Consider the following 12,500-nt stretch of genomic DNA (forward strand, 5'->3'; position numbering starts at 1 on the left):
TAGCTTTCTATTCAAGAATAACGTCAAATAAATATATTTTTAATTCAATACATTACATTTATTTTATTGATGACATCTTATTGATTAATAGATTATTTCAGTTCATATATTCATAATATGCTGTTAAAGGAGAAGAACTGAATAATCAAGTCAGTGAACATGACATTAAACACACAGTAAGGTGGAATAAAGCTTAAAACATTAATACAAGTGCACATCTGCTGCCACTTTATTACACAGAAACAACTTCACATGCTTATTTTCAGCATTTGTGTGTTAGTGATTGATTTTTTTTTTAAATGCAGAGATGTGACTTTCACTACTCTATTATTATTATTATTATCATCATCATCATCATCATCATCATCATCATCATCATTATTATTATTATTATTATTATTATATTATCATTATTATTATTATTATTATTATTATTATTATTATTATTATTATTATATTATCATTATTATTATCATTAATATTATTATTAATATTATTATTATTTTATTATTATTATTATTATTATATTATCATTATTATCATTATTATTACTTTACTATGATTATTATTATTATTATTATTATTATTATTATTATTATTATTATTATTCTTATATTATCATTATTATTATTAATGATATTATTATTATTATATTATCATTATTATTATTATTAATATTATTATATTATTATTATTATTATTATCATTATCATTATTATCATTATTATTACTTTATTATTATTATTATTATTATTATTATTATATTATCATTATTATTATTATTAATAATATTATTATTATTATATTATTATTATTATTATCATTATTACTATATTATAATTATATAATATTATTATTATTATTGTACTCTATTTAGTTGTATATAGTAATATATCTCTCCATACACTTGTCTATTTGCATACTTTGCATTCACCTCTTACTGCTTTTTTATATATTTATTATCTGTTTATTGTCATGTTTCTGTAATTCTGTTGCACTGTAGAAGCTCTGTCACAAAAACAAATTCTCCAAAAGTGCAAACATACCTGGCAGTAAAGCTCTTTCTGATTCTGATTCTCACTTGTATGTTTCAGTGAGCTGATGGTGACCCTGCAGTGTGTTTGTGGTGCTGCAGTGACACCTGCTGGAGGAAATCTTCATTGCACTCTTCGTTCACACCCACAGGAGAAATAACACACTGAATGAGTGAATGAACGAGTGAATGATGTCTCTAATATATCATGTGTGCTCTTCACTGAAATATTACTCTGTAGAAGTCCTGTGCGAAGCTCAAATCATAGATCAATATCTCTGTATGCTATAGTTCACTCATTCATTTTCATTCAGCTTAGTTCCTTACTTATCAGGGGTCACCACACTATTTAGCATGTGTTTTATACAGCAGATGCCCTTCCAGCTGCAACCCAGTACTGGGAAACACCCATACACGCATTCACACACACACACACACACACACACACACACACACACACACACACACACACACTCATACACTACGGCCAGTGTAGTTGATCAGTTCCCCTATAGCGCATGTGTTTGGACTGTGGGGGAAACCGGAGCACCCGGAGGAAACCCACGCCAACACGGGGAGAACATGCAAACTCCACACAGAAACACCAACTGACCCAGCCGGGACTCAAACCAGAGACCTTCCTGCTGTGAGGCCACAGTTATAACCATTGAGCCACAGTGGGTCGCCCTGTTTTCAATAATGTCCTAAATAACTTCATATTAAATGTAAGCAGCAGAACAAACATCATCAGCTCCAGATGAAGACTCACAGGAAATGTTCTCTACAGACAGACGCAAGGTTTACTTGTGCATTAAAAACAGAAGCAAACTCACACAGATGAAGATTATGGAGATGATGAAGGCGTTTCTGTGTTTACTATCGGCTTAAATTATACAAATCTGAGTACATGTATCATCTGAGGAATATGGTGATCATCTTTACAAGCTGTAGTTCTGCACAGTGATGTGAATATCCAGTCAGACGCACTGCATGAAGCTGGATTACAGGAGCATTAGTGGAGACTTTTATTGATTACTGAAATATTTATTTATTCTCATTTATATGAGATGATTCAATAAATAAGTATAACATGCGCATTTGTTCATTAATTGTCTTCATGTTGAGCAATATAATATACTGAAATATGCCATTTAAATGTTCTGGTCAACATTTCCATCACAACTCAAATTATCACATCTCAAATGATGTATTTTGTTTAATATTAATAACAATACTATACCAAAATAAGCTTTATACTAAACATGTAGCTTTCATTTAGTGTGTTTTAAACACCAAACTTTGATATTTAATAATATTTTAAAAATAATAGTAATACATATATTATTATTTTGTTTTATTATTACATATTAATAATTTATATACACTAATAAAAGAATAAATAAATAGTAGTCTAACAGTGTGCAATGCAAAACTAATCAAATTAAAAATCTGGTTCAAATAATTAACATAATAATAATAATAAAAATGCAAGTCAAATACTAAATACTGCGGCAGTAAATAATTTTAATAATGATTTAATAATGATCTGTTGGTGAAACTCACTTTATGCTAACATTATCACCATAACTTTACTGTAATAATCTTCATTCATTGGTGACCATGGTCTAATAAAACAGAGTCATGACTTAATAATAATATATATACAAAAACAACATCAACAACAACAACAACAACAATAATAATAATAATGATAATAATAATAATAATAATAATAATAAAACATTAATAATAATAACAATAATAATAATAATATTACATCACATCAATATAAACACACATTAAAGCTTAAAGCAGCTGCTACTGAAGATGACTGTAATGGAGAAATAAACCGGATTTCTCTGTAGTTAATGCAGATAAATGAACACATCATTAGTTTAATCATAATCAGGTCTAATGGTGTGTGGTTGTGTGTGTGTGTGTGTGTGTGTGTGTGGGTGTGTGTGTGTGTGGGTGTGTGTGTGTGTGTGTGTGTGTTAATGACATCTACATTAGCAGGTTTGCACATAAATACAGCATCATTACATCATCATATTAAACTGACTCTCAGACAGTGACCTTGATTATGACGGTGAGTGAAGCAATGCTTTATTTGATATTTCTGAATATGTGTGTGTGTGTTCAGGACTTACACTCACTGCCGCCCGCAGGTTCATGCAGGTTCCATCTGGATCCCTGAACCAAAGACACACAACCTGCTCCGAGCCAGAGCGCACCTGCGTGCATGCACGCGCACACACACACACACACACACACACACACACACACACACACACACACACACACACACACACACACACACACACACACACACACACACACACACACACACAGAGAGAGAGAGGGGTTATAGGGGATGAACTCACACATCAGTTTCATCTTTGTACATTTCTCTGGCTCATATGCACTTGTTTACTCATGCAATCTGACAAACAACAACACAAAATAACACTTACAGTAAGAACACATACACAAAACAACACCTAAACAAAACATCTAAACCACAGTGCAACTGAAGCAACTAACATAATCAAAGCAACAACAACTGTAATGACTTTATTTTGAAAATAGTAATTAAACAGCGTGAACAAAACACAAAACAATCTAAAACAACACCAAAACACTGCAGCAGTAACACATTCAAACACGGAAACACGGATGAACAATGAGACCCAAAAACACATAGACAACACCTACAACACATAAACAACACCTAAACAACACACAGACAACAATTAAATAACATCTAAAACACATAGACAACACTTAAAATTCTTAGACAACACTTAAACAACACCTAAAACACACAAGTGGCACTTAAACAACACCTAAACAACACACAGACAACACCTAAAATACTTAGACAACACCTAAACAACACCTACAACACAGACAACACCTAAAATACTTAGACAACACCTAAACAACACCTAAAACACACAGACAACACCTAAACAACACCTACCACACAGACAACACCTAAAATACTTAGACAACACCTAAACAACACCTAAAACACACAGACGACACCTAAACAACACCTACAACACAGACAACACCTAAAATACTTAGACAACACCTAAACAACACCTAAAACAACACATAAAACGCATAGACAACACCTAAAATACTTAGACAACACCTAAACAACACCTAAAACAACACATAAAACACATAGACAACACCTTCAACACAGACAACACCTAAAATACTTAGACAACACCTAAACAACACATAAAACAACACATAAAACACATAGACAACACCTAAAATACTTAGACAACACCTAAACAACACCTACAACACACAGACAACACCTGAAATACCTAGACAACACCTAAAACACTTAAACGACACCTAAACAACACCTACAACACATAGACAACACCTGAAATACTTAGACAACACCTAAACAACATCTAAAACACACAGAAAACACCTAAACAACACCTACAGCACAGATAACACCTAAAATACTTAGACAACACCTAAACAACACCTGACACAACACATAAAACACATAGACAACACCTCAAACACATAGACAACACCTAAACAACACCTAAAACACATAGACAACACCTAAACAACACCTACAACACACAGACAACACCTAAAATACTTAGACAACACCTAAAACACTTAAACGACACCTAAACAACACATACAACACATAGACAACACCTGAAATACTTAGACAACACCTAAACAACATCTAAAACACACAGAAAACACCTAAACAACACCTACAGCACAGAAAACACCTAAAATACTTAGACAACACCTAAACAACACCTGAGACAACACATAAAACCAATAGACAACACCTCAAACACATAGACAACACTTAAACAACACCTAAAACACTTAAACAACACCTTAAAAACATTGACAACACTTAAACAACACCTAAAACACATAGGCAACACTTAAACTACACCTAAAACACTTAAACAACACCTAAAACACATAGACAACACTTAAACAACACCAAAAACACACAAACAACACTTAAACAACACATAAAACACTTAAACAACACCTAAAACACATAGACAACACTTAAACAACACCAAAAACACACAAACAACACTTAAACAACACCTAAAACACTTAAACAACACCTAAAACACACAAACAATACTTAAACAACACCTAAAACACTTAAACAACACCAAAAACACTTAAACAACACCTAAAACACTTAAACAACACCTAAAACACATAGACAACACTTAAACAACACATAAAACACTTAAACAACACCTAAAATACTTAAACAACACCAAAAACACACAAACAACACTTAAACAACACATAAAACACTTAAACAACACATAAAACACTTAAACAACACCAAAAACACACAAACAACACTTAAACAACACATAAAACACTTAAACAACACATAAAACACTTAAACAACACCTAAAACACTTAAACAACACCAAAAACACACAAACAACACTTAAACAACACATAAAACACTTAAACAACACATAAAACACTTAAACAACACCTAAAATACTTAAACAACACCAAAAACACACAAACAACACTTAAACAACACATAAAACACTTAAACAACACATAAAACACTTAAACAACACCTAAAACACTTAAACAACACCAAAAACACACAAACAACACATAAACAACACATAAAACACTTAAACAACACATAAAACACTTAAACAACACCTAAAACACTTAAACAACACCAAAAACACACAAACAACACATAAACAACACATAAAACACTTAAACAACACCTAAACAACACCTAAAACACTTAAACAACACCTAAAACACTTAAACAACACCTAAAACACAAAGATGGCACTTAAAACCTTATGGACAACCTCTATAATACATAAACAACATTAAACATCAGACAACACCTAAAACACAAATAAACCATGAACAACACCTAAAACACACATACACATATACACATCTATCATGCATAAACACCTACAACACACACATATAAAACGCCTCTTTTTGATATAATCAACAACCTAAAAACATTTGCAGGATAATCAGAGTTTAAACTCTCCATGTTTTATGTGTGCAGGCTTCAGTGTGGGGGTTTGGAGTTTCTACACTGTACAGGTTTGTGTTGGTGTTGTTTTATCTCTAAAGTAACGCATAAGGGCTCAGACTGTAATGACTGTAAATGGATTAGATCAGCATATGTTCTCAGAAGTGTGTGTGCTGTGTAATCGGTGTGTTATAGTCAATGAAGGCTCTTTCAGTGATTGTATAAAGCTCATGAATATTTAATGAGGCATTAGCTCCAGTTTATTATCGGTCATTAGTCTGCTATTAAACATGTGACTATTATATTCCAACACTCCTACAGTTTCTGCATCAGAGTTCAGCATTTAATCAGTTTATAGAGACAATACCCCGAGGGTGAACAGCACAGCCGGCTCTACCTGCTGAGGAGTTACAGAGCTTATATTTCACAGATAAAGTCACGTTAACAGGCCGCTGTTGTCTACACACGGTTACATGTTCACATTGTCAGCTCTTCAGACTGCTGATGTTATTTGCAGGATCTGATTTATACTGTGTGTCTTACCGCTCATGAAAGCCTCCTCATCTGAGCTGTCTCCGGCCGGAGGACCGAAAGAATAAAACCCCTCAGAATCACAGCTGAAACACACAAACAGACCCGGGTTACACTGCAGAATATGCAGATCTGCTCAACCACATGGTGCTCTGATCATGCTTAATACAATCAGGAGGACAACGACAACTCAGACACCTTTCAGACTCGCGGCACGCTGTAGAGTAAAGGATCTATCTGTAATATTAACATGCACAGGTGTGTGTGTGTGTGTGTTTATTTGTTTTGTTTATTGTTACCCTTCTTATGATTATAATAAATAGATAAATGGACGCTCTGTACTTTAGATTTCTCACTGCACTTTACACTCTCAGAAAAAAATAGAACTTGCAAAAATGTGTTGATTTCTTTAGTTTTTATCCTTTTCATGATGTTTTTTTATGATTATAATCAACAGATAAATAGACATTATGTACTTTATATTTCACACTGCATTTTACACTCTCAAAAATGTGCAAAAACCTGTTTACTTTTCTCTTTAGTTTTCTTTTTTCACCTTTTTCTGAGTAAAATCAAGATAAATTGACAGTATGTGCTACACATTTCACATAGCACTGTACACTGTCAGAGCAAACAGAAATAAAGCTATTTATTGAGTTTTATTTCTAACCTATTTATGATTAAAATCAGGTGATAAATGGACATGGTGTACACATTTCCCACTCAGAAAAAAGAGACAACGTTAACATTAAGGCTACAACAGCATGGAGCTGTAGAATAATATCAGTGTGCATTATTTACTATAAACATGTCAGCAGTAATGTAAATAATGGCTCTCGAAGGTACTAATGTGCATCTTTTTATGGCGTAATACGATGCAAACGGCCTTTCAAGAGTTCAGCTGCAGCAAATTTAGTTGTTCACCTAAAGCAGGGGTGTACAAACTCAGTCCTGGAGGGCCGCTGTCCTGCAGAGTTTAGCTCCAACCCCAATCAGACACACCTGAACAGGCTGATCAAGCTCTTATAGGCTTTCTATAAAACATCCGTGCAGGTGTGTTGAGGCAGATCTGCAGGACAGCGGCCCTCCAGGACTGAGTTTGGACACCCCTGGACTAAAGGTGCCCATTTTATTCAACAATCATTCATTCATTTTCCTTTAGCTTATTTATCAGGGGTCGCCACAGTGGAATGAACCACCAACTATTCCAGCATATGTTTTACACAGCAGATGCCCTTCCAGCTGCAACCCAGTACTGGGAAACACCCATACACACTCATTCACACACACACACACACGCACTCATACACTCTGGCCAGTGTAGTTGATCAGTTCCCCTATAGCGCATGTGTTTGGACTGTGGGGGAAACCGGAGCACCCGGAGGAAACCCACACCAACACGGGGAGAACATGCAAACTCCACACAGAAACACCAACTGACCCAGCCCAGACTCAAACCTGCGACCTTCTTGCTGTGAGGCCACCGTTCTGACCACTGAGCCACCATGCCGCCCATTTGCTCACTATATTTATTGTTTAGAGTGTGTTGTTGACATTGTCAAGAGGCATGTTGTGTATACAGTACAGCTCATGCTTGCACACACACACCTTCCTCTGTTCTATAATACTGTAAAAACAATCCAATCAGACCAAAACATCCCACAAAAATAGAGTGAAAAACATCCACACACACTCAAACACCGCACAGACGATGAAGGAGCACCGCTGATCAACTGAAGAAGCTGAGCATCGACAACGCCAAGCAAACAATGCTGGAACTGGAGCCATCTTTAATTGAAGGAGTCACATGATGATTAGGCAGATCACATGATCAACACCAGAACACTGCTGCAGTGTGTGTTTCTCCACAGCAGACGTCGTCACAGTGAGTAAACTCAGAGCGCAGTGAATGTGTGAGCACATCATTACTCTACACTCCTGTCTGCTCACATAATGAGAGGGGAACTCCAGGACGGCGTTATCAAGACTATCAGAAGAGGAGAACAACAGTGTGAGACTGATAACAGGACAGAGGAGAGGATCATGGCAGATTTACTGTCCTGACCCCATACACACCCTGCAGTACACACAGATGATCTAATACACACATTAATGCATGTGAATGTGACATATGACACGCTGTCCAGGGTTTGAGGTGCTGATGAGTGTGCTGTGTAAAGGCTGCAGTCGTGCTGTTTTATCTCCCATCTCTCTTCATCAGGGTGACTGATATGATCATTGCACATGCTGTATATTACTGATATTTCAGGATAATATTCAGGCAGAATGTGGATTGAGATCAGCTGTTTAAACACTCTGCACATGTGGAGTATACTCTATAAATGCTGTCTGCAGTCCAATATACTTCAACTTATTGCATTATTTCATCAATTTTCAAGACTTTATTGTTGTTTTTTTCATTGCTGCTCTGCTAAACAGCCCAACAACAGTAGATGAATCAATATTATTACTTTTCATTTTACAAACACCTCACTACAATGTCTGGTAAACTAGTGAAACTGATCTGAGATCAGCTCAAATATATGGAAACAGTTGAGTGATTGACCACTGGGGGGCGATAGTCTGCAGTAGTCATGTGAATGCGGTGGTGTAATATCACACAGATCAACCCGAGTGGAGAAACACTGACTCTGATTAATCTTCTGAAACAGCAGATCAGGTGATAAAGCCTCGGTTACTGTAGGCTTGTGTTCATAACAGATATAAATATCACTTTTATTTATTTTAATTGATGTTTTCATTTTAAACACCATGTTTAAGTGTACTCATGGTTTGGCCCCTACAGTAGTGACTACAGTGAGTGGGAACTGTAATGTGCAGATGCAGAGCCGCTGGGTCAGTCATTATCTTCAGGAAAAGGTTCACATCTCTGGAATGCCGTGCCCGCTCATTTAAAGTTAGAATCAGAACTCCCCGTTCTTTCTGTGAAGCTGGATGAATGGTTGGAATCTCTACAGCAATGTGAGCATTAAATACACTTCTCTCAGGTCACGTCTACATTTCTCTTTATGCAGGCTGAATTGTTTGTGGCTCTGTATATATTGTGAGTGTTTGCTGTTTTGTGTTTTATTCTTGATTGTTGTTTTTTTTATTTTTTAATGTAAAGCCTCACCAGGGACGAGGGCTGCAGATTAGCTTTATGCGATATGCCCTGTGTATGCAGCACCATTTATCTTTGTATATGTGTGTGTGTGATTTTGTGGTGTAACTATGGGCCTAAAGGAGAAGCCCTGTACCCAAAATGTGTTCAGCCGTCATGAAAATATGAACATTCATTTATTTTTCTTCAGCGTAATCCCTTTATTAATTAGTGCTCACCACAGCGGAATGAACCGCCAACTATTCCAGCATGTTCTACACAGCGGATGCCCTTCCAGCTGCAACTCAGTACTGGGAAACACACACACACACACACACACACACACACACACACACACACACACACACACACTCTACGGCCAGTGTAGTTGATCAGTTCCCCTATAGCGCATGTGTTTGGACTGTGGGGGAAACCGGAGCACCCGGAGGAAACCCACACCAACACGGGGAGAACATGCAAACTCCACACAGAAACACCAACTGACCCAGCCGAGACTCAAAAAAGCGACCTGAGTGCTGTGAGGTGAAAGTGCGGACACCACTGAGCCACCGTGCCACCCCAGCACCAAACTTCCCCTGCTGAAAAAACAGCTTAAACCAGCCTGGGCTGGTTGGCTGGATGACCAGGCTGGTTTTAGATGGGGTTTGGACACTTTCAGGCTGGTTTCCAGCCATTTCCAGTCTGGTCTCAGCTGATCAGGCTGGAAAATGACCAGCTAAAACCAGCTACAACCAGCTTGACCAGCCTGGTTTAAGCTGGACATAGCTGGTTTTGACTGGGCTCCCAGTCTGGCTAGGCTGGTCAAGCTGGTTTTAACTGGTCATCTCCCAGCCTGACCAGCTGAGAGCAGGCTGGAAATGGCTGGAAATCTGAAAGTGGCCAAAACCCCTCTAAAACCAGCCTGGCTGACCAGATAAACCCAGCCAACCAGTCTAGGCTGGTTTAAGCTGTTTTTTTCAGCAGGGTCAAGATGAAGCATTGCTTGCTTGTATATTCTCCGCTGTTCACATGATGCGTGGGTCATTAACTGTAATGAATGAGTCCAGGGTTGATGTTGTCCTTCTCTGATGCTGGATTAGGTCACAGCAGCCCATCCTCTACAGCCGGAGTGTGTTAACCGAGCGCTTGTACAGTAACTGGTCCAGCACAGGGTGGACAGATGAAGACGGATGGACTGATCAGATCCCGAGCGTCACACATTCCCGTAGACCAGTGCTGGGATGACTCAGATTAAGCACGCTCTCTCTGTTAGTCTCATGCTCTCCCCGGAGATTAGCGTTTTATTTAGCTTCTCTGCTAATTACGCAGACGGATGTGTTTACTCTACTGATCAAAGTTTCCCCCTCTGTGTTTCTCACAGATCTAAACAGGCCTTTCATTAGCACGGCCAACAAAGACTGTAGCACCGCCCCTCAGAAAACTCATTAATTACTGTGCATAATTAGCCTAGCGATTGCGAGGTAAAGCTGCCGCTAATGGACTCCGGTCTACAGTAATTCCACGTCCACCCGGAGCCACAGCGGAGCAATCAAACTCTACAATGAGCAGAGAAACAGGTCTGCTGGATGAAGGACAGATACTGCTCTCTTATTCAGGTCAACATCAACACAACACACGAATGATCTGAGTCTGATAACTGGATCAGCTGCAGCATTCATCAGTGCATCACTGCTGTTCATCTGCAGACATTGAGTCTGTTTATGTCTTGATTATGCCAGTTATTATCCACACAACTCTTCCGTAATAAAGAACACACCAAACCCACTGTTAATAACACATTAAACTCAACATTCATTCACACGCTAAAGAGCATATTCATAATCAAAAGCAGTCATGCCAGCTGTAGGACAATGAGCAGGGCTCGCCTGGGGATTTCCTAATATCACATTCATTTATGAAACTATTAGATTCACCATGCGGTCTCCATAACCTCAGGCCCGGATTAAGAATTCAGAGACCCCTGAGCACAATGTCCTGTAGCCCCCTACCATTGGCATTTTTAAAATAAATGATATACAGTACATATATTAATAGTCTACAAAGATTTTGCTTATTTATAAAGCATTTAACTTCTTTATTTTTTATTAGAATATGCAAAAAGGTTGGGATCATGCAAATACAAAGAAACACGAACGAAAAACAAAAACAAAACAACAAAAAAACAAAAACAACCAATATAGTCAGGTTCTGGTGTGTGTGTGTGTGTGTGTGTGTGTGTGTGTGTGTGTGTGTGTGTGTGTGTGTGTGGAAGGGCATCTACTGTGTAAAACATGTGCTGGAATAGTTGGTGGTTCATTCCACTGTAGTGACCCCTGATGTATAAAGGTGACCCAGCCTAAACTCGAACCAACGACCTTCTTGCTGCGAGGCCAAAGTGAGCCACTGTGCAGCCCTTATTGGAAATTGAAGGTTGAAGACGGGCACACATCCCTGTTATTAAGATCAAACTTGATCATGAGATGAGGAGAACAGCACTAGTGCAGCAGTACAGGACGCTCGACGGTTACTCAACATCATCACATGCATTTAAACAGCCACAAACTGAAGCAGAGCGTGATGAAGTAGAATAGAGGAGGCTCTGATCATCCCTCGTGTGTAATGAATGCTCATTAGTGTAAATAACTCTGTCTTCCTCCAGAATCCCTCACGTGTGTTCAGGGTCTGGTCCAGCTCAGGGTTTGAGTTCTGCAGAACACATGAAGCTCCGTCACTCCACAACATCCACACGCACGCAGCAGAATTCATTACCGGCT

General features: G+C 37.7%; 1 protein-coding gene across 41 annotated transcripts in view; it reads right to left on the reverse strand.

Annotated features, from left to right (window-relative positions):
* The window catches only part of ptprda (protein tyrosine phosphatase receptor type Da), a 334,943-nt gene that overhangs the window by 258,654 nt on the left and 63,789 nt on the right, over nt 1–12,500 (reverse strand). For all 41 annotated transcript variants that reach the window (XM_087258625.1, XM_087258611.1, XM_087258629.1 and 38 more), the window contains exons 4-5: nt 6,639–6,712; nt 3,184–3,267 (exon numbers count right to left, since the gene is read on the reverse strand). The gene's annotated coding sequence lies outside the window, so the exon portion shown is untranslated. The remainder of the gene's footprint in view (nt 1–3,183; nt 3,268–6,638; nt 6,713–12,500) is intronic.

This window comes from Danio rerio, chromosome 7 (assembly GCF_052040795.2).
Source record: "Danio rerio strain M-AB ecotype USA chromosome 7, GRCz13ab, whole genome shotgun sequence".
NCBI lineage: Eukaryota > Metazoa > Chordata > Actinopteri > Cypriniformes > Danionidae > Danio > Danio rerio.